The sequence below is a fragment of the Perissodus microlepis genome, chromosome 22, assembly GCF_051167445.1.
Source record: "Perissodus microlepis isolate ML-2025 ecotype Zambia chromosome 22, ASM5116744v1, whole genome shotgun sequence".
Lineage (NCBI taxonomy): Eukaryota > Metazoa > Chordata > Actinopteri > Cichliformes > Cichlidae > Perissodus > Perissodus microlepis.
Window position 1 is genome coordinate 17,893,943 of NC_140481.1, and position 27,819 is coordinate 17,921,761.

The 27,819-nt window shown below is 41.5% G+C and overlaps 1 protein-coding gene across 2 annotated transcripts in view; it reads right to left on the reverse strand.

Moving 5' to 3' along the window:
* Positions 1–27,819, reverse strand: part of znf704 (zinc finger protein 704) — a 51,221-nt gene that overhangs the window by 14,111 nt on the left and 9,291 nt on the right. The gene's annotated exons all lie outside the window — the stretch shown is intronic.

Here is a 27,819-nt window from a genome sequence, read left to right on the forward strand (position 1 = left end):
ACCTGCAGATCACTGCCCGACTGCAGGGAAAATCATGAACATATGTTGGAAATGACAGATTAGAAACTAAAGAAGTTAAAATTAGAAGTAGGGATAAGACGGTGTTAACCCTCTGTGGGAATGGAGGCACAAATAAAACAACAGCTCCCTCTTCAGGGGACTGTGATGAGCTTGGATGAAGATGTGGCGGTTTGCCAATATATGTGTGTGTGTGTGTGTGTGTGTGTGTGTGTGTGTGTGTGTGTGTGTGTGTGTGTGTGTGTGTGTGTGTGTGTGTGTGTGTGTGTGTGTGTGTGTGCAACAAGTGGTGAAACTTGTACTTCCACAGCCAGATGTGCCTACTCTTTTTAAGGCAGTGAATACAACAAAACAAAGGGCCTCCATGAGAACAAATGAGACAGGAAGCGGGGTCACGTTCTTCTTCTTTTTTTAATGTGTAAAGTCAGGTCGCCACCATAGAGGGGGGACGTGGAGGGTTTGGTTTCAAACAAAACACCGGGCAGGAGGAGAAAAGGGGGGGAGACAATAACAGGGGGCTCATGTTACCGTGGCCACCGTGGTTTGACAGGTAGATGGAAGACAAAGAAATGGAGGCCTGGTCTTTGTTTTTCATCACATTTTTTAAATTTTAAATGAAAGAAAATACGTGGAAGGTGGAAAATATATAAACGTCTTACGAACGGGTTAAGTTTGCTGTTTTATCTCAGTATTTAAGGTAAACGCAGCCATGTGAGTCCAGCAGACTTTCCCTTTATTCCACTGGATAGTTACAGGGAGTTCATACGCCAAATATACCAAATAAAAGCTCAAACGCTCCTTATCACTCGTTATCCCAGAATTTGACCACGCACGCTCAATTCAACAATCCTCCTTTTTACAGTTAATGAGAAAAAAACCTCTGGTCAGAGTGAATAACAAGATCCCGTCAGAGACACAGACTCTTTAAAATCTCTAATCTTTGTTTTCTCTTTCTCCACACTCCCTTTTTCTTTTCCTCCCAAATGCCTTCAAACTAACTGGGCCAAGGTCAGTCTGTGCACACACACACACACACACACACACACACACACACACACACACACACACACACACACACACACACACACCCATATACACAAACATGCACAAATGCCTGGTAGCTTTACTTTATATATCACCCCAAAACTATCAGTCATTTTTAATGAAGACAGCTGAAAGGTGTGGTGAGTTACAGGAATTCCCCTGAAACACAGGCCAGCGCTGCCAAGCACACTCGCCGCCCCCCCGACTCCTACACTCTTCCGTCTCCTCGCCTTCCCTTCGCCCCTGCTGGACTCTCTCTCTCTCACTTTTCACTCCTGCACTTTGAGCTTCTCTGACTTTCTTTTGCCGTGGATCACAGTGGGAGCGAAGTTAAAAGTGTGTGTGTGTTTTGTGCACGCGTTCGCTTTGGATCCTCTTCTTCGATGCCACGTGGCGTGCGGTGGTCTGCTCCTTTATAACAAGCACTGGACTATGAAGTCTATTTCCTCCTCAATGCGCTCTTATAAATCAGAGAGCTCCTCCTCTGTTATCTGCTTATCTGATTTTCTCCCCGCTCTCCAACACACACAAACTGCCAAAAGGCATCTGCGAATGACACGGAGCTAACATGCATGAAGGGCACAGCTTTTGATTGGCAGGTGTGTATGAAGGGAGACGCTCAGGAATTTCTTTGACATGCTTGTGTGCATCGCTCAGAGATGTTTCTGATAGCGGTTCTTTGTTGGTAAACACGCATAAACAAAACAAAACAAAAAAACACTGTATTTCCATAAAAGCTGAGACGCAGCGGGGTCAGACTAAAGCAGAGCATCGCCTATTCAATTTCCTGAAGCGCACTTGGGCCCGGGCTATTCACAAGGTGGGCATAATTGTGTCTGTGGGGCTAGTACACATCCTGCCAACAGCTGCGAGACAGTGTTTACCTCTTTGCAAAGTCAAACGTGGCTCGTAAGCAGCATCAGTTTTTATGGCTGCAAAAGGAATTCAACAGCACATAGAGAGCGTGTCCAAAATAAATAATCTCCCTTTAGTGTTGTCCGTTTGCTTATTTATAGACTTGGAGCATGAGGTATACTGGCAGTTAGGTTTATGCATTTTTGGATGCTGGCACGACTTAGCTTTAAGTGCAAGCCTTGACCTAAATGCTGCTTTCAAGTTTCACAGTCATTTCAGTGCACAGCCACCTGTTTGCAGTAGCTCATGTGAAATGCTCGCCTTTAACCGTTTTGCGCATACTTTGCGACACCCAGCAACTCTCGTCTGAAGCCCACGGACAACAAGAGTTGATATGTTGTTTCCAAGACTTTATGTCTTTAGTTGTGACTTCAGCATACAGTGAATTCACCATCAGCTTGACATCGTGACGTGTATAATAATCCACTTCTTTACCTTTAAAAACATTAGAGTTGCTCTCACCGTCTATTCAGGTCAGTATCCATGTAGACCAGCAACGGCCGGCCAACTTGGCTTCGTGTTGTGAGCAGAAAGCGTTGCACTTTATTTGCGCTTCACAATTCGACTGGAGTATTTTGTCTTCAGTCAGTAAAACAGGTGACTTACTGCAACTGTAAACCAGGCACGCGGCACATCTAAAGTAAACACTGCAAATGCAGCAGAACCTGTGAAACGATATATTAAAATGGCTGAAGTTGAAAGTGTGTAAAGTAAAGCAAGTATTTATCTTTAATCTGTAATTTGAATGTTTTTGATATGTGGCCATAATGAAATTGCTAGATGCTGCCCGTTTACTACTGCAAATACATCTGAGGTAAACGTTATTAAAGCTGATTCTGCTTCTTTATTGATTTCATACTTTATTCCATCACATAATCACAAGTATTTGGAACTTATCCACTTGCAATTTAGAGATTAATGTGATTAGTTCAAATATGAATTTTAATTATTTCGTTTTACATTTTCCGACTTAATAGATTAAACGACTGATGACTGATTCAGAAAATAATCACATTTTTTCACAGTGAAAATATCCATCAGTGGCAGCTGTAGCTTGTCTAATGATGTGTGGATTCATATCTTCTTCTTTAAAAAAAAGAAAAAGAAAAAATTCTGATCAATGTCTCTAAAGCCAGTTTGAGATCAACAGATGGTCTGAAGCGATGCGGACGCTGTGCATCAAGATAAAGTTGTTAAACCGGTCAGTCTACATTTCTGCCCTCACCTACACCCTGGAGGATTAGGTAGTGGCTCAAAGAATGAGATCGCAGATACAACTGGCAGAAATGAGCTTTTTCTAAATGGTATTTTGGCTACTCTTCCGAATCGAAAGGAACCAGCCGAGGTGGTTTGTGTAGTTTAGAATGAGGCATTTCAGGGATGTCTCAGAGATTATGTCTCTCAGGTGCCCTGGTAACCCCTCGACATCCCCCCAGAGGAGCCACAGGTGGTGGATGGATTTTGACAATCTTTTAATCATTTAAACGCTATTATCAAAGAAAAAGATCCAATTTAATCACGGAAGCGGACGGCATCTGTTTATATATCACTGTAATCTGAGCATGTTTGAGTTTTGGTCTGCCTGTCGGATAAACTGAGGTATGTGACGACCTCAACTCGGCCAACAACCAGTCAAGAATTATGAGCTGTTGCACAGTTTGCTGATATTTCACAGTACACCAACTGATTAATCCCATTAAAGCATTGCCACATTTGTTTATTTCATTTACAATTATGTTTCTGAGCTGCACATCTGTTTTGGGAGCGACACAAACACACACATAAACAAGCCATATAATCAAAGGACCTAGTCATCTTTCTAGCCATAACAACATATGCACTGGCCTCGCAGCCAGCTTCTTGAAATAGGAGCCGTGGGCATCCTTCCTTTCACGCAGACTCTGCTTCAGCCCTCAGAGCTGAAGTGCCAAACCTCCATCTGATTCACTGTAACGCGAGTTTCATAGTGAACTTCAGTCCAGATCCTTGGGGCCCTCTTCTTAGAAATGTCAAGATGCCCACATTTAGTGTGGAAACATCACAATGGAAAAATGGAAAAAGCAGATGGTGTTAAATTACAAGCTGCCTTCTTTCTAGATTTGGAGAGGAGAGACCTTGACTGAACCCATCAGACTACACGCAAACGAATAACAATGCCACGCTTAGTCATGATTGTTGTAATCTCGCATGGACGTGGCATTTCTGACACAACATCGCGGTTCTCTGGTTGATTAACGAAATAACTGTAGTAAATACAGAGTTCTAATCCGTCTCCTATTTTTATAAATGAAGCTTAAGATCGAGTTAAAACTTCACAGCTGTGTGGTTTTTTTTTTTTTTGAATGGCACTGGCCTGAATCGAATTTGACAAACTACACACTAATTGAAAGCGCAGCAGCCTCAAAAGTGCAACCCCAACACTGCAGCAACACCTTACCTCTCATATCTGTGTAATGAGAGCCGACAGTCGTTCCTTTTTAATCATAAACCGGGAAGTTCACGTTAAGGGGTAAAACACACAAAGACGGAACAGGACGACTTCTTCTTCTGATTTGGAAAGTCAAAAAATTTAAAAATCAGACCCTGAGAAAATTCTCGTGCTGCAAAGCCTCTTGAATTCACTGCCCCTAATGAAGTGAGGCCAAGACATAATTATGAGTGACTGCTGACTTTCAAAGCTTCAAAGATCAAACAAGGAGACGGGACCGTGTTCGAGAAAGTGCTTTACATGATTAATATCAATCAAACCCCGAGAGGCAGAGCAAAGTGTTTCTGGTTTGTGAAAAATCAAATATGTTGAACGAGAGCCTGAAAAATCTGCCCGACCACGCCAACACCATCATCTCCTTAAGCCCAGAAAATCCTGCACACATCTAAAGTAAACAGTGCAGAGAATGGCTCACTGGATGTAGAGGGCTGGTCACGTATAGATTAGTGAAGATGATGAAACCATTAAGACTCAACAATAATATTGCTGAGAGCCACAAAGCGTCTAATCATTGGCTTTCGGTGGCAGCTAATTAGTTGATTACACATTAGCATGTTTTAGTTGTCGGCCTCTCTCTCTCTCTCTCTCTCTCTGTCCTCCAAACACGCAAAGTCAAACACACAAAGCAAAGCGGGCACGCTTACACATGACAATCTGTGCAGATGGAGACAGACACGCACCGTTTGCTAATTTTAAACAACAAAAGCAGCACTCAGAGACACTTTTCTCATAGCTACAGCTCTCCCCTAAGTGAAAAACAGGGCGTGGCATTAGCTGGGCAAGTAGCCAAAGCCCTGTGTGTGTTGCTTCCATGTGCACCCAGCCAGTCACAACTGTACAGTGTAACTATTTGCAGATCAACAGAGGAAGTTGCACGCCTTTGTCCTTCTCTGCCTCTAATGTACCGAGAGCAGATGTGGCATGTTTTCACGTGGCGATTCGGCCTCTTTCTCGCGCAGTATCCCCTCAGAGTGCACTTCGTTACAGGTACACAATGCCAGCTCTTCTGTGGCTCGATCTCATTCTTTGTTGGAGTACAGCTGATCTTTAGTATCACAGAAAACACGGCCTCTTACTACACACTACACCACTGGGACAGAGAGTGTGCACACAAAGACGAGAAGAAATTAGATCACAGATGTAAACAGGCACACGTGTGTGTGTGTGTGTGTGTGTGTGTGTGTGTGTGTGGGGGGGGGGGGGTTAAAACAATTATTTGCACTTAGATATATGAGTTTGCTTGACAAACGAGCAGATAAATGTGGCTTAAGAAGCCCTCAGGCCTCAATTTTCATTCTGACAGCTGAAATTATAATGATTTTAACATCATCTGGACCAAACAGTCTTTGAGCTGCAGATCACTCACAGCCACTCACAGAGTCAGTGAAGCTGAAAACCTGCTTATTAAAATATACGAAAGACATTCATATGCTACTCGTCATTGTTGACTCATAACCCCCCCTCCTCAGTGTCAGATCAATTTCTGGCATGACGGCCGCAAATGTTAAGCAGCAGCTGTCTTTCATGATTTTTATGTATTACCGTTAAAGAGGAAAGTCTCCTTTTCTCGGAAATCACCAGACTCTTACAACCGAGCTTAAATAAGAAAAACATTATAACTGCTACCTGCAACAGCCAACAAGTCGGGAAAATCAGAGACATCACCATTAGAAACGATAATAAAAAGTTTAAATGTTGCTTTAGGTCTTGGAAAAAAGTGGAGACACGCAGTATCGGCGCAAACTAGTGATAAGCAGCAGCTTGTGTTGAGTAAATTGAGTGCCTGCTTGAAAAATTAGCCAAGCTCCAGAAAATTTGTCAGTATTCCTTATCGCTTTCCTTCTCCTCTCGCTTTTCTATTAAAATGAGGAACTCCAGGAACAGCAGCCATCCAGAACAGCTTTGTTTATGACCCACCGGCAGACTGTTTTTGTGAGACAGGATTAGCTTTGAACTCGAATGTAAATATGTAGTGACAAAGGCGAGTCAGGGGTGGTTAAGTGCACGAAAGAATGTTTTTTTTTCTCTTTTTAGGTAGTGTGTGCCTGTGCTTATAGAATGAAACTGCTGCAGGGTCAAGAAATGCGCCTTTCTTATCCCTGTATATGTGTGGTATATGGTGTATGAGTGTTTATGTGTGTATGCATGTGTCAGTTTGATGTATATAAGCTCTGATTCGTTCATATTTCATATCCACAGAGACGGTTAATCCGTGAGCAACTGAAATGAGGGCAAATGATCATCCGCTCTCCCTGCTGCCCTTTTGCCTTTTAATATGCCTTTTGACTGGCACGCACACACACTTCAGGAGTGCGCCCTAGATTTACATTTTGCATTGGAGATTCTATTTAGATCCTAGCATATAGGATATGTACCAGCCTCTGGGTGAAGCCTATACACACAGATACACAATACAGCGCATGCACACCTTCATCACTAACAAAAGGTTTCTATTATCTAATATTATGGTAGCAGCTGTTTTGCTTGAGTAAGCAAGTAAAAAGACACTTAATGGCTAATAAATAAGAGTTTCTAACCTGCTGCATTAACCCGGCATCACAGTATAACATGAAATAGTCACAAAAAAGTGATCCGTGTGTTCACGTTTATGGACATGAGAGCTCACTTTTTTATGACACTCAGTGAGACTTTCTCAGTAATATATCAAAATAGCAAGTCTAATTGTGCCTGCAGCGTGAATTTTGTCCAGAATAAGCAAGGATGTCTCACCATGGCAACCATGAAAACAGAAAAGAAGTGGTAACAGTTGAATTTTTACCAAAGCATGGTATTTTTTTCCCTAAATCTAACTGAGAAGCTTTTTATATCCCAGCCACTTATGAAGATGTTCTATGAAAGTGAATAATATACACTCAACCAGCTTCTTTATTATGCACACTTCACTAGTACCAAGTTGGAACACCTTTTGCCTTCCGACTGCTTTAACTCTTTGTTGCACAAATTCAACAAGGTGCTAGGAGCAGTCATCGGATACTTTGCTTCATATCTCAGCTCAAAGCAGTCTGGTCATTCTCTTGTGACATCAACACTGCATTTCCGTCCAGACAACTGGTGTTCACTGGATATAGAGTTAGAGATATGGGAAAATCCCAGTGGATCAGCAGTTCCTGAAATACACAGAGCAGCCTGTCTGGCACTAACGATCATTTCACGTTCAAAGCCACTTAATCACTATCATCAATTTGAACTTTAGTACGTTGCCTTAATCGTGTCTACATACTTAACCGCACTTAATTGCTGCCATGTGATTTGCTGATTAAATATTTGTCTTAATGAGCAGTTCAACAGGGGTAACTAACAAAGTGGCCAGTGAGCGTATGCAACAAACGGCATGATTACTGATGGCTCTCTAAGAACTAGTGTTTCTGCATTCTAACAGAGGATTAGATCATTTTTGTCCTGTCTGCTCTAATTTATTGTTTTGGTCAGCGTGTTAATGAATGTCGCACACCAGTGGGGGATCCATCGATTGTTTTGACCAGGGGTCCCCAGTCCCAGTCCACGAGGGCCGGTGTCCCTGCAGGTTTTAGATGTGTCCTTGATCCATCACAGCTGATTTAAATGGATAAATTACAGTCTCAACTGTCTTGAAGTTCTCCAGAAGCCTGGTAATGAACTAATCATGTGATTCAGGTGTGTTGACCCACGGTGAGATCTAAAACCTACAGGGACACCGGCCCTCGTGGACTGGGATTGGGGACCCCTGGTTTTGACAGTCAGTTTGAAATTCAGCAGGTTGTCTTGACCAAGTCCACATGCCTTAGATATACTGAGTTGCTGCCATATGACTGGCTGATTAGATAACTGTGTTCGCGAGCAGATGAGCAGGTGGACCTATGGATGTAAATGTACAGTTATGCTTTTTATACTGTAGAATCTGCAGGCATGAATTGTTCAGTTAAGATTCATGAACTACTGTTTTTTTGCATTTATTGGCTTTTTTCTGAGGACGGGGGGGGGGGGTATCAACTTAAATCTTGACGTACTGAACTGCTCCCCCGTGACAATGCTATCAGTGCATCTCTGTGTGCTTTCTTCAGAGCTGAATATACACTTGAATCAAATAAGCACCCTGACAAACACGCGGCTGAATAACAAGAACAACAAAAGCACTCTTGTCTCCTCTTTTTTAGGCAAAACGAGAAGAATACACAAAACACACATCAGCAACTCTGGAAAGCTGTGATCTGAATGTGTTTGCAAGTTGAACTTTTGCACCCAGAAATCATGACAATCCGTTGTCAGCCGACTGCACACAAACATTATCCGGATTACCAACCAAGTGAAGCGCGAGGAGACTGTGAGGTATCATTGTACAGTGTTTCATCTTTTCCTGTCTACAGATTTACAGCTAAAAACCAACCACATGGAGCGTCCTGATATCAAGGGGTTTCAGACAGTGGCAGGTGATCCTTAGTTAAAAGTCACTACTTTATCGATCTGTCTCTACTTTAACCTGTATTATAGAATAAACACATTTCCAATTTCCAAAAGAACAATTAGGGAAAAATAAGAAAGCATAAACCTTTGACAAAAAATCAAAAATTATAAAGAGAAACCCTCTTATTCAAAAAACAAAAGATTGTAATATTTCTAACAATACAAAGATAACAAGGGATGTAAAAGATGAAGGAAGAAAGAAAGGTTAAGAGGTGGGATAAGCAATCTTAGCAAACACACACACAAACACACACACAAACACACACACACACACACACGGAGAGAGTGATGGGCTTTCCCTGAATAGATGTTGCTGAATGCCATAATGAGCAGAGTGAATACAAGTGGATCTCACTGCTCCGAGCTATTCATTTGGTTTCTTCGTGTGTTCATGTGACAACATATGTGTGTGTGCATAAGAGTGTATGAATAAATGTGTCATGTTCTGAGAGATGTTTATGTTTTTGCGCCGCAGTATGTGCGTCTGAACACAGGGCAGCCGTGTGACTGTATGTGACGCCGTAGAGAAAGAGTTTCCACCTCATTCTCCTTCCCAACATGTTTGTTTTTTTTAATTTTAAAAGCAAATTATTTAAATTATGTTTGCAAATTAATAAAACCCCCTTTTTTTTTACTATTATCTGTTAAATAAACGCAACCTGTCAAATATTAAAACAGACATTTAATTCATGATTATTATTATTACTTTTTTTTTTTTTTATAGACGATCATTTTGACTTTGCTACAGGGGCAAGCTTACCACTGTGTTGCATCACCTCCTTTAACAACACTCTGTAAGCATCTGGGCACTAAGGAGACCAGCTGCTGTAGTTTTAGCGCTGAAATGCTTCCCTATTCATGCTTGCTGAAGGATTTCACCTGCTTTACACTTTGGAGCCTCCTTTGTTGTAATTTTTATTTCCATAATGTGCTAAACGCTTTCGACGGGTGACAGGTCTGAACATGCTGTTGCAATAAGTGCCGAATGTGGTTTGGCTCTGTTGCTGAGATCAGCAGCATGTAAAACTCTAAAACCTCTATTATACAATTAATAATCTGATGCCTGTAGGCTGCAACAGACACCGATCAGAGATGCTGGATTTGAAAACTGTATTCTGATAACATCACATCTCCCTGTTAAACTGTGAAATGTGACGAGAATAGTTTACAAAAAGAATTTCAGAACACTTCACCTGAGCTCACCTTAAAGGATTCTCGTTTAAGATGAAATTAGTGTTTTTTGTGTGTGTTTGAGCCCATGCAGTGATTTCCACTGGAGAATCAGGTCTGTTTTTAATGCAAGGCCACCTAAGGACTATCTCGACCATTCAGCGCTGGTTTTTAAGTCGTGTTCCTTCTGTAAAAATTTCTTTGAGAGATTCTTTTTAAAGATATTATGAATTGAAAGTAATAAAATTCCTGAAGTTGTAAAAATAATTTCATGTTTAGAAACATTATTTTTCAACTGCTGCAATAAACACCCTAAGCAGTCTTTGACAGAGCGGTCAACTCCTGCCAATCTTAACCTCTGAAAGGCTCTTCGGGATGTTTTTCAAAACTGAATGTTATCATTTAATAACTTGTTTTTTGTTTGTTTATAGGCCATTAAAAGCTACAGATACCATAACTATTGCTAAAAAATGATGCAGGAATGCTTTTATGCACAAAACATTAGGCCATAGAAAGAATCTTTTAGTCAGTACAAACGCAATACTGGACAACACAACTTCTATAGAGGCTTCAAGGCAAAAGTGCAGAGCAGCAGCTTCCATGCTTCGCTGATTGCTATGCATGCTTAGGCACAGTTCTGAGAGCTGGTCATCATTTTGGCATCAGTTAGAGCCCAAACAACAGCAAGACTTATAAGTGTCTTACCGTAATTGCAACTCAGTTATAACAGAGTTAGCTGGCATCCAAGCATTTACAAAGACGGCCCGTTTCCTGTCCATTTTCTTTATTAAAACTACTAATATTGGAAAAAGGCAAGTACTACCCAAGTCCAATCTGATATCAAACTTCCTGTTTCCTTTAAGCACTGAGTATATTTACTCCTGCAGCTACCTCTCACCTCATCAGTGTTTGCGTTAGCGTTGAGTGTTGAGAGCAGTGGTGATTATGGGGGTCGTAAGAGCAGCTGGTATTAGCTCAAAGTGTTCTTTCTCTCCACCTGCCCTCTGGACACCTGCCAATAAGTCGCATAAACCACGGACACATGGAAAAAAAAGAAATCCACACGAGCACCCTTTTATCACTGCCGAGCTCGATTATAAACACCTTGGCTGTAACCAGAGCAGATGCAGGCAGGCACATGCCCACACTTTCATACGTACACCTCTAGCGCTTCAGCTCCCCAGAGAGCAATACACACATTGGAGAAAGGAGCCTCTTTCCCAATTACACTTTGTGAGAGATGGCTTCTGTGTGTCACAGTGTGCATGTGAGTTTGTGTGTGTGCGGGCTTGCTGAAGGTGCTCGTAAAACCTCCGGAGATTGAGTTGATGGAGAGCATTAAAACAGGCCTATCAGCTGGTTCAATCACTTCACCCAGCCTCCAGGCAGGACAAAGGATCTGCCCGCCACTTCAACATCTACCTAAAAGCCTTTTACTTACCCCCCCCCCTCCCTCCCCCCCCCCCCATCTCATTCTTTCTCTCTAGCTCTTCCTTCCCGAATTTATTTGCTAATTGTGCAACATTTAACCTTTTGTAAAGGATAAGTTGACTGCACGGCTTCGGCGTTTAAAGAGCTCCTTGCCCACTGGTATAGGAAAACACAGACACAAAAAAAAGAAAAGAAAAGAGAGAAAAAAATCACTCATTGGCAGCGAGACAATCAATGCAGGATGCAAGCACGTTTGGATGACCTTTCCGTTCAATCTTTCTTTGGTGCAGAAAAAGAAAAAGAGAGAAAAAAGGGACAGAGAGAAGCGAAGGGTGTGTCTTTGGGGAAAGGTCTGCATTAGGCGAGCATCACCTCTGATTAATTTACTCCTGTGTGGTGTGAGTGTGTGACACCGCCCAAGAGGAGACAGCTGCGACGAAAATAAAAAAAAATGAAAACACAAAGCAAAAGAGGGAGCGAGGGAGCTCGAGTAAGAGAGAGAGCCCACCCCTTCCTTCTTACTTCCCAACATGTCAACAAGTCCACACAAAGACCCCACCATTATCCAATATAGATCTATACAGATACATGCGCACATTAGTAAGAAAAACCTCTCTCCAGTCGGCACTTCTGCTTATTTGTTCCCACACAAAAATAAAAGTATAACATGAGAACTGCTTTGTATGTTTGCAGCGTAGTTATATTTTCTACTACAAAAGTAGAAAATAGAATTTTAATCAATTATTTCATGACAAAACAGTCCTGAACTGTCCTGGCTTTTATGTTCAATTGTCTCTGGCACCTTTATAAGTACACTATTACTTTTACTCCGGCTGTACCATTTGACGAGTTGGGGTAGCCTAAACACAGCCCAAGAAAGCAATTCTCTTAAACTGTTAGCGGTTGGATGGGGAATACAAAGCAGTAATATTTGAAAGTATCGGCAGTAAAATTAAATAAATAAATAAATAAAAATAACTCCATTGTCTAAAATAAAAACTCTAAGAAAGAGTACCCCAGCGAATTGGTCCACTTTTAAAGCAAAGGGGGGGACGGATGGTTCACAAGAAATCCCGCTTTTACGTAGGTTACTGCAGATGCACAACATCGGAATATTTGCAGAAAACAAGAATCTGTAAGTCCCACAAACAAAGAGAAATGCTCCACATCCCTGCTGCATTATTAATAACTGTGTAGGATATCTGCATTCTTCAAAGCACAGCCCGCGTCGCGCCATGTAGAATGAATTCACCCGATGAGAGGATTTATTAAATCGCATCCGAATGCAAGTGTGGCAGAAATGACAATAAAACCGGCAGAAAGGAAAACCTACAGGCTACGTGAATGTGACTGCACTCCCGAGCTGCACTCCCGCCACCTGTGTGTATGTCATCATGCCGCTCACGTCCTCAGCGCTAACGCTCTAAGCAGCCGCGAGCGAGGCCACAAATTGATGGACGCTTTCAACCAGCCAACGTGCCAATTGTCACTTAGCATTTGGGTCAACGCTGCGTCCCTTAGCTTACAGTAGTCTGCAATCAAAAGGCAAACAAGGAAAAAAAACGATGTCTCTTTGCTGCCTACCTCTCTCTGATACTGTTATCAGTTTCAGATGGGTGATGGTTCTGATTATTAGTTACTTAACCCTTTCTATGGGGGAGCAACTACAAATGACTGGCATATTTGCATAGCTAATTTGAGGTGTGCATATGTGTGTTTGTCTCCAGCGGACCTCTGTATACATGTTGAGTACACTGCATGTTAATTTATGTGTACATTATTAATTAAAGCTAAAACATTTAAAGTTTGCATGTGAGAATGTCCAAACGAACAGCGGGTAGCTCCAAAATTCGTGGACACATTTGAAATTTTGAAAACGCTCCAGGTTGCCAGAATTCGACACGGCTCCTTGTCGTCGAACGCTCGGACAAACAACGTGCATCCGCCTCTGTGTGTTCCGTACGCTGCTGTAATTTTACCACGCTGCCTCTTCTAGAGCTCAGCAGCAGGAGAACATCTCTCTTGTCAGTCAGAGGAAAAATACAGTCACATACACACACACAAAGCAGGCAGAAAAGAGAGAGAAGACAAAGGAAGAGAGGGAGGGCTGGACTGTGGGAGGGTGGGAGAGACACGGATAATGGGGGAGCGAAGAGGGGGAAAGAGCGGGAAAGCAGAGATGGAGAAAGTAAGACAGAATGTCTCCGGCGAGGGAGGTAAAAGCAGGAGGGAAAGAAAGAGATGGAAAGCTCATGCAGTGATCTGGGCAAGTGGGACAGTGGAAGAGAGATGAATGTAATAAAAAAAACAAAAGGGACACGATTGGCCAGCAAGAGTACAAAGTGTACTGTAAGTGGGAAAAACAGGGGGGAGGTTAAAGGAGTAAGGGGAGCAACAGTTTTCTCTTTGTTTTAGTGAAGATCAGTGAGACATCATCTCCCACACAGCAGGATACATTCAACCCAGAAAACACATTCACCTCTGATTTAATCCAATATATAAAACCAGCTGTCAAGTCTGATTTAGCACCAGTACAACTTTATCCAGGTTAGTGAAGGCCGTGGCTTTGACTGGCAATGCAATAAGTTGTTACTGGAAGAAGGCGTGTGTGTGGCTTATGCGTAAGTTGATTTGAAGTTAAAGCGGTCACCAACACTCCCCACAAAGACCATACTGCAGGGAAGCACCCGTGTTTACACTGATATCAATGAGAGGTCGTGAATTATTCATGCTATATGGAGGAGTACGGCTACGCAACATGGTTTATGTGCATGTTTGCAGACCTAAGCTGGAGAAAATGCTTTGGTGTGGGAGTGTTATGTTTCCCTCCATCAAGGCTGGAGGAGCGAAAATAAGAGAGGGTGCTTTAAAAGAGAGACCAAGAGAAGGGGAGAGAGAAACCCCTGGTAAACACATCCATTTTCGGCTCATAGTGAGACAGTGCTGCCAAAGCTGCTACGATACACGCACACAAGTACACACTCAGGCATACATGCAAAAACACACGCACAGCATCTGCAGCTCTGCAGCTCTCTGGTTTGGCAGAACATTGGAGTCCCACCCGACCCAAACCCATAAAGTGATTGTACACACACACACTCAGACTATCCCGCTCACATGGGAGTCAAGTCGAGCATGTGGAACCCAAATCAAAACAATAACAACCTCGCCTGCAGAGCTGGTAGACCACGTGACCGAAGCCACGGGCTCCCATTGTTTACAGGGGGACATGATACAGAAAGCATGTGGGAGGGAGGGTAATGAATCTATAGTTGGGGGAAACAGTCGCATCGCTGATATTAAGAACGCTCCATCGGTGGGGCTGATGTTTGTCTAGGAAAACAGGAGATGGTGCGAACAATCTTTCCAAATAGGGGGGCTGAGGGGGCAACTGTACCAGCTGCCTTCTGAATTCCAGCACCACCCTGAAAGTGTACACCCCACACCCCGCACAAAGATACTCCTATAATCTACCTCAAAGCAAGAAGTGCCACTGCTGGCTGTTTAATTACTTACAAGCTGTTTTGTACAGCTACGAGCGACAACCTGAAGAAGAGCAGCGCTGTAAAAAAATAAATAAATAAATAAAAAATTAACCTTTTACCTTCAGGGGTTGTGTGTCTGTGAGTCTACAGTAAGCATGTCTGCTGGCCTGCAGGTGAAGCTAATGAAGCTAATGACAAATGTCTTTAAAGAACAAAGGACGGTGGAGGAAAAGAGAGAGAGTGAGACAAAGAAGAGAAAGTGCGAGTGGATAAAAGAGAGACAGGGAGAATATTGCACTGGACCCCTACAGAGAGGAGACGCGCCAATCAGAAGCTTTATCTTATTTGAAGGTTGGGTGGTGTGTGGCCATGGCCAATTATGATCTGGCGCTTTTATGATGCAGCTGAGGTCCACCATTTAGAAGTTTTAGCACCACCAAAAGCAGGTTTACAGATTTTAAATGTCACGATGATTTCTGAGAGACAATCACAAGGACAATAATAAGGAGCAAAGGCAAAAGGCAGCCGTCCTCCATGTCCTTTTGTCTTCTTCCACTGAATATAAATCTGTCCAAGTCAGTTAACCGAAACCCGGCAGATGACAGTTTAAAATCTATTTTGGAAGTGCCTGCTCACTTATTTACAGTCCTGCTCTGCTGCCTCCTCGCAGCTTTAGATCTTATTGGAGACACCAAAGACCAGGGAGGCCCCTTATTGGATTATGGAGTAAAAGGATATTCCACTGTTGTCCTATTTGGGAACAATTTATGTAGATCTTCCTCAGCAGATGGTTGTTAGATGTCAGACTCGCCAATGGCTAACTTTCAATTAACTTTATCGCTCCCCTCCTCGCAGCATAAGGCCTCTTTGTTGGGGAAGACATCTGTGGGATAGTTTTGGCTAAATGCAGAAGATTTAACAGCACTGAACTCAATTCAAAGAAGGCTGCACAGCAGTGGGCTTTCTAGCTTTCCTAATAGTTATTTCATCGCTAAACATAACAATACCAAAAAAAAAACAACCTGAGAGCAAATCAAGCACATCTGCACCGAAAGATCCCCGATACACGCTGCGCTGTCACAACATTAAGCGTGTATGGTTGCTGCTTATATGAAGAAATATCTTATTGCTCCCTTTGAGGTGAAATTACATGCAACAGTTCTAAATGCATTATAGCCTCTCCCACGGTGTAAATATCTTTGATGCATCTGTTAGCCCAGAAGGTGCATTCATCTCACATCTGGATATTAACACTCATGTAGACATAATGGTTTTGGCTCGTTACATAAGTCAGGATCGGATGAAGGCCCTGTTTAATCTACAAATTTGTTACTGTACTTTTATTTTTACTGCAAATGAACAGAAAAGTGCTTTTACAGACAGGCTTTTTTTTTCTTTTCTTTTTACAGCTTGGCTGTAACCCAGGCAGTAACTGACAATCGCTTTCAACATCAGTTCTTTAAATGATAAAACGTATTCCTGTGGTTAAAACTCAGTTCCCTATCAACATGATGGTGTGCAATGTTGTTTCAAACAGCTAATTAGCAGGTGATGTGTCCTCCTCTGATCAATACTCAACTGTCATTGGATTAATACAAAAACCTTTGATACCATTAGTAGAGGATTATGGGGTCAAAGCTCTTCTAAAGGAGGAAAGGAAAAATTGAAAAATGTGAGATTTGTCCATCCAACCACAAGTGTTTGGGGGGGGGGGGGGGGGGGGGGGGGGGGATTACTGCACTGAAGATATTTTGCTGCACACCAAAGGGTTTTTGAAACCGAGCCAAAGGAAAATGACTAGTAACGTAATCATAGATTATCGAAGGCATGTCACGATACCAGAAAATCAGTAGTCAGAGCCAAAGCCAGCAGACGTGCAGGATTCTCCATACCCGAATTTAAAAAAAAAAAAACAATCTCATGTACTTAAATTTAAACTTAAACAAACTCCTTTATTTAAAAGTAATTTTAAAATCAAAATCAACAAATATTATCATTATATTTTGTAGACAGGACAGACTGAAATGTTAGAATAGTGGCTGATTAGCCTACTAAGGTTACGATGAGGTATAATGTTAGTTACATCACGGAACGCCATGGAAGTCTGTTGGATTATGGATTTTGGTCTATGGATTTCGCTACAGCAATGCCAGCTGTCTCAAACAAAATGGTAATGTGTATTTCAGGTTAAAAACCAAAGTACTTTCATACCTGACTCTTACTGCCTTGTCAACAAGTTGGGGCGGCGCCATCATGGACGCTGCACTAATCTTTCATGTTGTTTTCACTGTGCCATGTGGGCGTCCTTCAGCACAAAACAATAGACTAGAACACTTCAAGGTGTCTGATGCCTGGATGAATTGCTGCTGTAGTGCATGCGCTGCCTATGGTTCAATCCATCCATCCAATTCAGAGTAACGGAGAGCTGGAGAATATCCCAGCTGTCATAGGGCGTGAGGCAGCATACACCCTGGACAGCTCACTAGCCTATCACAGGGCTAACACAGAGAGACAGACAGCCATTCACATTCACACCTACGGCGAATTCTGACTCACCAAGTATTCCTTTGAACTTTTGGAAGAATGTAGAGTACATGGAGAGAAACCACAGGGAGAACATTCAAACTCAACACAGAGAGACCCCGGTCGCCCAGTGGATTCAAACCCATGACTTCCTCGCTGTGAGGCAAAATTGCTAACCAGTTTACCAGGACCTATGGCATATTTGCATTTTCTGATTTTTGCTATCAAAAGGTATCAACAGCTTTGGTACTGATGACATCCCTAACTTAGAAACCTTTGTTGTGACTTAAAATAAACCGACATAAGAGAAACGCTGTTGGTGAGTAATATGGTAGGATTGAAACAATAAAAAGGAATTACAACATCCTTACCACACGTATATTAATGTCCCTGAAAATATATACTAGCCATAAAAGAACATGCACAAACACACAATTAATTTGATAAAAAAATATGCACTGAACCATACTAAGCAAGTCTCACAGCAATTTACACATTTCATTCAAAGATCTGAGAGACTAATTGAAAGATGTTCCTGCATAATACCAAGATAAGTTACTGAAGACAGCACACCAAACAGTTTTTATATGGTGCCTCAGTCCAGCTTCTCAGCAGATTAAAAATACAATTAAGGGCCCCGCAATAAAACATATGGCGAGCAGTTTATAGGAGGAACTACCACGGGCATGCCGTTGACTTTAATTTGCACTTATCTGCTGAGATTATAACGAAGAATAACGGATGTTCCCATGCAAACACCACGAACAAAGTAAGAAAACCATTACAACATCTGGTCTATAAAGCGGACGATGCTGGCATTCCGCATAGTGACAACTCAAAAGTAGAAGAGTAAACACATACACGCATGCAGATTAATGAAACACAATCAAACCAGGGCACCTCCACCCTACCTTCACCGCCACTTCGACATGCCTCGCCCACTCTGCCAAACCGCGATAAAACTGATGTGCGACACTCAAATTAAAAGGTGGCTGCAGTTATGACACCCTCATGTGGTGCTCTTAATTAGTACATCTCCATTTTAATTAATAAAGCCTGTCAACCTGACAGACATCAATAATTTAAAACAGACAGGTCAGTGAAGCTTTACAATTGATGGCCCTAATTAGAAATAATGTGTGCAGGTGGGAGGGACTTCAGCAGCGCCGGGTTTATGTTTGGGTTAGACTTGCAAATTCCTAATGGTACCACAATATTTTTGTGCCCCTGGGTCAGTGTAATAGTACTGATATCAAATTATGACAGAAATTGTAAAATCTGTGTGACATCACTTTGAGTACTCTGTGTTTTTTAGAGCGTTTTTTCTACAGCATGCGAGACATGAAACACACAGAAACTGGGAAACAAGGTAGTAGACTGCAGCTTAATTCCAAAAAAATCGAACAAACGTGCTTAAACAACAAGCTGCAATATATATTCCAAACCTGTAAGCACATTCTTAAAATGTCTTAGTATGGCAGAGCAGCACACAAATGCTTCACTACTTGAATATTTGTTTAATGGGTTTTCTGCTGAAAAGTCACACATACATAGACTGGTCGGCAATCCCCTTGAAACCTCTGGTTGCTAGGGAAAAATATGTATTCCTTATTTGGTTGCTGGAGGTGACTGACACCAAAAGTATTGACTTCCTTTACACACACATGAACATCCCATTCTTAATCCATAGGGGTTTAGGATGATGTCAGCCCACCCTTTAAAGCTATAACCCCTCAAACCTTCTGGGAAGGCTTTTCACAAGGTTTAGGAGTGTGTGTATTGGAATTTTTGACCATTCTTCCAGAAGCACATTTGTGAGGTCAGATACTGATGTTGAACGAGAAAGCCTGGTTCACAGTCTCTGCTCTAATTCATCCCAAAGGTGTTCTGTTGGGTTGAGGTCAGGACTCTGTGCAGGCCAGTCAAGTTCTTCCACACCAAACTCACTCATTCATGTTTTTATGGACCTCGCTTTGTGCACTGGTGCACAGACATGTTGGAACAGGAAGAAGCCATCCCCAAACTGTTCCCACAAAGTAGGAAGGATGAAATTGTCCAACATGTCTTTGTATGCTGAAGAGTTCCTGAAACTAAGGGGCACGGGTGAGTGAATACTTTTGGCAATATAGTGTATCTATTGAGATTTTTGTGGTATTTTGGGAGGCTCTACAGTATTGGCATGCATGTCAATAATGCTATATGTAAGACTTTGCTGTAGCTTCAAACAAATATTACACACATATTGTCATTTCAAAAGCACAGCAGCCCACGTAATCCACCCTGCTGCTTTTCTTGCTTTTGTTCAGCATCTGTTCACTAGTTAAATGTTTGAGCTTCGAGGAAATCTTTAAGTAAAATCCACATTAACTTTAGCTCATCATTAGTTCTTATGTTTGAATACGATGTGTGCCACTTGACAATGCTGTTAATTAGTACTACCTTATATATATACACACACACACACCACAGATGAGAATAATGCACATGCGTCAATAGGATCAATGGGTGCTTTTCTTTTCCTACAGCACTCAGCAATCAGTCCATTAAAAATGGGGACTATAGATTAGTCCACTGCAGCAGCGGAGGGCCCACAGAGCTAACGTCACACAAACACTGGGTTTTAACCACTGCTGTATACATTTCAGGCATATGACAACTGAATACAAAACCCCTTGATGGAAAACAGTGATAGAACAAATGAGCAAATTTCTGGTATTTTCCGAGAGGCTTTAATTCATTGATAGATTGTGATTCTGTGCTGTCACGTCAAAGCATTTAGTCACCCTCCACTGACAGTAATAGTGAACATTATTGCCACGTTATCTTTATTTACGGCCTCAATACCTGTTTTACCCAAGTTTTTGCTGATGGCTTCAAAACAAATGTGGGCTATAATGAGTCAATTACACTGATAGACATCAATAGTGGACATCTTGAGTTTCAAATACATTATTTAGACCAAGTCAATCAAACCACATGCAGTGAACCTTCAAATTAAGACAGGAGATCATTAATGTTTGTAATTAGTGTGCCAGATGTATGCTGGTGCTTTCAAATATCCATCGTTAATGTCAGTGTAAATCCCGGACTACACGGATGTTCAGAGCAGAGTTTTTAATAACTGCGCCATCCAATTATGAAATCAATTGAAATGAACCACTCAAACCCAACCTGACCAACAACTCCACTGCAAGACAGCTTATCCATAATTCTACAATTTTACAGCCACAATCATATTTAGGTGCTAAAGACGACAGCAGGTGTTACTCCTGTCAGCAAAGAACAGGAAAGTGTTACAATTCACACACAAAATTTGGGCAAAAATAATCTCAAACTGGTTTGAGATTATAGACAAGCGATAATGCAGTACTGACAGTAAATGTGGTTCCAAATGAGTACTAGCAATGTGTATCTGACAAATTGTTTAATAAGTGTATATTATCATGTTCGGGTACTCATATATTTGTGATAGACAGAAACCTGCCAGTAATATCAGTCATGCCGAGCCTTTTAAGTTACAGGATATTGAATTATGTATAAATGTAGCTGGAGTGCAGTCTGTGCAGGGGGAAGAATAGGTGTAAGGTATACTAGCAATCACAGCCCAGCCAATAGCATAAAATATTTATTTGATTTATTCAGCCTATAACAGTCTTTGTCGCTTTTTGACCCTGACCTGCTCGAACTTATATTATTTTTTATATTAAGCTTACCCAGACTCATGGGTTAGAGGTCAACTTGCACATAACTCACTATGAGAGCCCAACAATAACACACACCTTGCCTGCACACTTTCTGTGTCCAGCGCTTTGGCAAAAGTTCATATTGGATTCAGGCCAGCCGACTAATCCATAGCTACCTATTCCCCCATGTACACCAGCAGCACACTTAATTAAAAACCCATTTGCATATAAATTTAAACTCACAATTATACTCCTGTCAGGTTTGTTGTTCTCGGGAGCGAGATCCTTTCAAATGTCCTGGCAGACCAACTCAGTGTGGCTCTCACTTGCGTGCCTCAGAGTTTGCCTTTGATTAGTCTACGTGTAATAAATCTAAAGCTTCATTAACAGCAGGGTGAGGTTGATCCGTGAATACTGTATTTGAGATTAGATGGCAGCAGCAAATCCTGCTGAACAGAGTTAGCCAATTTAACCTACTTTCTTCACTTATCAACAACATGTCACCAACTTGTGGAGGCAGAACCCCCGAGAAACAACAGGCATGATATTTAAGTAATCCATGCAGGCCTCTGTTTAATAAGATGCGCTCCACGGAAGAAAAAAAAATCCTTCATGCGCGAAAGCTCCAACGACACCCTGCGGCACATGCGCTGCTTTTTGTCTCAGCTGGGTTTCACGTCTCCTGTGCATTTATTCTTTATCCCCACAGAGAAGATCTAATTTGGTCTCATTACGCTGAGTTATATTTTACTGAGACACCAAAGATGTAAAATGGGAGGTTAGAGAGAAAGGGTGTGGTATTACACTGATGCACGTGATAGTTACCGCGCAACCCTGACACTAATTAGATTGTATCAGTCTAATTTGGGCATGTTTACACTGGTTAGCTGATCCTCTCAGAATTGATTTTAAGATTCTGCTGATCCATTAAAAAAAAAAAACATACACAAAAAAAACCCATATGCACCTGGTACCGAGATATGATCAGAGACCTTTTAACCCCACATAAGCCAGAGCCAACACCTTGAGATGATCCCTAGTGGCTGCTGGGGCTTCTTCTATCAGGGCTCCACGACAATAAATCAAGACAAAAAATAAAGCTGTCTTTATCCTACTCTAAGGCTAAGGCAAGATAAAAAAATCTAAGAGTGATTTAATCGGGATGCAATGAATGTGAAATCCTGAGCTGATATCGATGTTTAAAACGATTTGGCCAACAGATGATACAGACGTCATTATTTATCTCCCCTCGTGTTCAAGAGAAACAAAGAAATCTTTGTTTTAAACTCCTTCAGCTCTGAGTCACATGCTCTTTAACCCTTTAGCCTGTACAAACTGTAGTGACACAACAGATCAATATCGGCCACTGACGTTCAATTAAAAGTTATTTATACAGCACCAAATCAAGCATCTTTAAAGTTTTCTGGTCAGTGTTCAGGTTTTATTCACCACAGGACATCCAGTGGTGTTTGGGGTGGGAGCTACTGGGTGGCCTGTAAACACACTGCATCCAAATGTGTTTTTTTCTTCTTTTCTTTTGTTCTCTCCATTTTCCATTTTCTTGTATTTAAGGAATGTGCTAAAGGAAAAAAACTGTTTCCTTTAGATTTAAAAAAAATAACTAAATAAATAAATTAAAAAATCCCAGCTAAGGCTGCCATCAAAATAAATCACAACTTTCGTATTTTCAGAAGCCGTTTTTATGGTTCAAAAGCAGGAACGCTGATTTACACATGCTGAACAATGTTCCTTTTATATGAATACAAACACTTTTCTGTTATTTTTAGCTGTGCGTGGTAAAGCCAATCAGATTGTCAGGATATTTGCCTCAGCACACCTGGTTTGGTCATACTGTTGTGAGGAGAAAAAAAGCCCATCAACATCCAATCAGATAAAGGCCCGCTGAGATTAGGAAAGTTAGACAGTGGAGGAGAAGGAACGATTTGTCTTTTCAGATAGTAATCTTCTGGTTTCTAAACTCCACTGGCATCCAAACCAAGAAAACTGTTTTCTTTGGCAAATGCACAGTGCGCTTTTTCCTTCCCTCTCTCGCTTTCCCTCTATGTCACTCACTCTTTCGAAAACCCACGCCGCTCCCCTACTTTCTCTTATTTCGAAACCCGAGCGCCGGCGCTCACCGCAAACACAAACACATTGTGCAAAAGCAGCGAGAGCTGCAGCGGTGTTTCCAAAAAGGTAAGAAAACTCCATAAACACAAACAAAACCGCCGAACAGCAGGAAAACAAACTGATTACGGGCCGTGCCACTTTATCAAAAGACAAACAATAATTTGAGAGTCCCTCTGGGCCTCTTTTTGTCTTTGGCCTTGTTCCATGCCTGAGTTGGCTGATGCAGGCAGCTCTGAGAGTGGAGCACATGGTTGGCTCAGCGCACTAAACTGGGTGATCTGCAAGCACACTGATCAACAATAAAAAAAATGACAATAACAAAATGCTCTTGGCAACAACGCTGGTTTTGAAGCTGGTCCCCTCCCAAATTCCAGTCCACCCCACCAGACTCCTTGTCATCAGTTACCATAATTAAATTACATGTGTAACTTTGTTGAGCTTTTATGTATTAAAAAAAGAAACAAGGAAAGAAAAAAAACATCATGGAGGAACAGCAAGGGGTCCAGTCATTTAGAAATACATGAATAACCTCTGTTAATGCTAGACATATTTGGGGTGGGGTGGGGGGGTTGCTGGCTTTCTGAAGAGAAGAGGATTTAAACCCTCAGATCTGCTGTTTTGGGATTTTGTAATAATAAGCAAAGCACTCTTGATTTTGCCTTCATCTAGGGTTATACTTCACTTCCCCTGCTAGCAATTAGTCTCCTGAATGCTATTTGTCAAGAGCCAAGCCATTCGTTTTCCACTGGTCTGGCCCCACTAGCTCTTGTTACAATTGGCCGTTTCCTGAATAAAGAAAACATAAGCCCTTGGAGGAAGGAGCAGACCCAGCAGCTGGCTGAGACTACAGTCTGACAATGTTTAACCATGTCTGATAATTCAGCAAAGACAAACATGGCAATAAACAAATCAGAACCTGCCGCAGTAAGCAAATCTTTCTACTCTTAATGTGCAGAATAAATATTTTTTTTTAAAGAAAAAAAAAAGGAAATAATTTCTGAGCGTTTGAGGGTTGTAGTGATGGAAAAAATATCAGTCAACACATGTCAATCATGCAATGCCATCGATTTCTGTTTGCAGGAATCATAAAAAGTTGCCAACGCCAGCGTCCTGCAAACAAAAGCAATGTACGCAGCTACTCGATAAAGCACAGAGAGTTGGACAAGCTGGCAGAAGCATGAAATGTAGTTACAAACCCCCCCCGAGGTCCAACATCTTATATGGCACACTGTCATTTTTCCTCTAGTTTCCCAATGATTGCAGAAGAGGCATTTGGGTACTTCACTGAATCCCAGCGAGGGAGGGAACCTATTGTATTCTAGGTTGCAAGGGATCTGGAGAGCCATCAAACAGCCAGACATTTTCTTGGTAAATCACAAGTTGAGAGGGAACTTTTTTTTTTCAGAGCGCAATTAACAACCTCAAGGTCAGACTTCTCTGGAGAGTTCTCTCTGACAAAAATCCTCAGGCATTTTCTCCCTTTCCTCTCTCTTTTGCTGTTAACTTAATAGCTACACATGCTCTCTCAGTTCCGTTACCTTCTTCCCCTCCGCTGTATGCACAAATTTCCCCTCGGTGCTTGGGCTTCCTTGGGCTCCCTCGTCCCTTTGCCACCATTACTCCTCGCCACCTCCCTCCCTCTCGTCTCTTTGCCCCTTTGTCTCCATTACAGATAAACGTTACTCTGTGGTCAGCGGCGACACAATTTCTTCCCCAGTGTGGGAGCAGGTTTAAAATTGGTCGCAGGTGTGCAGCGGATGAGACCTTTGGATCTTAATCTTGAGGCAATAATGGAGCTGTATACCAAAGAGGTCACTGTGGGGATATCTAAAGAAAGAGCTTAGAATCATACCTGCTCTTAGAGGCAGCAACAATGAACTTTCCATCTTCTTGATTGTGCAAGCACACTTTATGAATTGGGCTGAAAATTGATTTTCTTTTTTTCTTTTTTCTGTTTTTTTTTGGGGGGGGGGGTCTGCTTTTGCAGTGGGTTTGATTTAGCACTTGACTAGCAAAATAGATTGTTGGATGTTGAGTACCAGGCTTTGAACTGCTATACACAAAATAATCAGAGTAATAAGTCTATTCTATGCTGTTGGACTTTTCATTAACTAAAAAAAAGATTGTGGCATGGGGAAAGGATTGAACTTTAACTGAACTTTAACTGCGAGAACATTAAGAAATAAGAAACAGGAATGAAGGGATGACTTCACTTATAAAGAAAACTGAAGAATCCACAATTATTCTTCTTCAATGCTGAAACTTTATTAAGGGGCAAACAAGTCATCTGCACATATAGACATTTGCTTTATCTTCCCATGTTTCCTGTCTCTGTCATTACTGTGTCTGCCGAATGAAGGCAGAAAAATATTTAAAAATATAACACAAACAACCCCAGAAAAGACTTAAAAATACAAGATCTGATAGGGCCAGAGCATTTCAGCATGTTTGACTGTTTTTGCTTTTTTAGCAGCTTTTGGTTCAGATGCAGATGGAAATTGTCAAACTAAAAAAAACAAAAAAAAGTGAAGTGTTACCTTGACTTGTCAAATGAAGAGAACACTTGCTATCATTTCACGAAAGTCTGTACACAGAATTGGTTTCAAGGACTTCTTCTTAAATGTTCGTATTAGTGTTTCAACAAGTGGCAGCCAGAGCTTCATTAGAACAAAGCAGGGAAAAAAACCAAAACATAATTACAGGGTTCTTTCCAAGTTTACTGTGAAAGATCTACTGCCCTTCATTAGAGTGGATAGTGGGTTTAGGTACCATATCCTAACCTCTAACCATGAGATTGGAATTAGTGCGAGCCATTCTGACAATCTGACACAACTAGTTTTTGTTATAACACAGCCCCCGACTCCAGAAGCACATTGCCAAACGCCATCATGCCATGGCAATGTGCTAAAAGTAGCCATGGCAGCCATTGTTAGCTTTTCATTTCACACCAAAATACGCAAAGGTGTCCATAGTTTAAAACCAAATCTAACTTTAGTCATTGGTTGCTTCTATATACACACGTATATAAGAAGTATTGCACACAGTGCTCGTGTTTTTGGTGCCTTAGAGATGTCTGCACAGTCTAAATAAGATCACAGCATACATAATCCAGTTGGAATTCTGGCTGGAGAGCCAATTTGGATTTTCGGAGTGCTGTGTGTGCCCACACCAATAACTCTGAAGATGTGAAGCTCTCTGAAGGTCATGTCTTCTTTCAGTCATTTTATGAGGATTTCTGAATGTGACTTATAAGACATCTCCCCGTGGCTACATTGTTTTTAGCTGGCCTCAGTGGGAGGAGGTGCAATCACTAGACAACATGAAGTTGGTCTAGTGATTGCACATAAACTTGAGCAGCAAGATAATCAATAAGACATCCAACCATAAACACATAAATATCAATATTTTTGCAATCCCCATCCAAAGGACAGGTATGAAATTCCAGTCTAATCTATGCGATAGACCTTTCTTCCTTCTTAATGGGCCATAAGGCAGCTTCTAATCAATGACTCATCAACAAATAACAGTTAAATTTAAGGCAATAGCTCAGGATGGAGTGATAAAGTTGCTCAAATGGGAAACTTTTGCTGTACTTTTCAGCAAGTTGCCATCGATTGGACTCCTGCAGCAGAGTGAAGGCAGGTAATGAGGAGTGATGTCCAATAACAGCAAAGTGCTTTACAAGGTATTAGGGTTTCACATTTAATTGAGAAAGAGTGTTGTTCCTTTATTAGATAGAACTTCACTGTCGTGCACTGCTGCCCACCAATGGTTAACTGCTCTATTGTGGAAATGGCTTATGTGGGGAATTAGTCTGGTGGTCTAAAATAATATTTGTGTGCATGTGTGTGTGCACGTGTGTGTGTGCAATGTAAAGAGAACCACCGAATGAGTAAAGGAATAACTAATGCATCATAACATAATTATTTCCAGTTGTATAGGGTTATGTTCTGCATGTAGGATCAGTTTGGAATATGTGCCCCAATGTTTATACCACATGAAAGTAACAACTGTACACGCTGGCTATGAGGGCAAAGTATTCTACAAGGCCACGGTGTCTTTGCTGTGTAGCAGGAAAGACACTCAACAGGGTAACTGTTGAGAAACCACCAGAGAGGCATACCGTTTAAATAACAATACCCATAAATGCTTCTGCAAGTTAAAGAAACAGCATCCAAAAGCAACATTTTGCTGAAAACCTTTTAATAATCAGAACACGGATAGAATCCTAAATCAACAAAATGTCTGGATCGGTTTATAGATCATTTCCGCCTCCATATTTTTACTCTTGGATTCTACTAAACTAGCTTTATGTGAGTCACGATTCATAATAATCCACATTTATCTTATAGTAGACACTGGTGTAGTTCACGCTATGTCAGGAAGCAGTTTTAGCTACCCTCTCGCTCCCTTGGAGTCAACTTTCTTGTCTCGATCACAAGGAGAAGGTTTGAAAAGCAGTTCTTTGAGG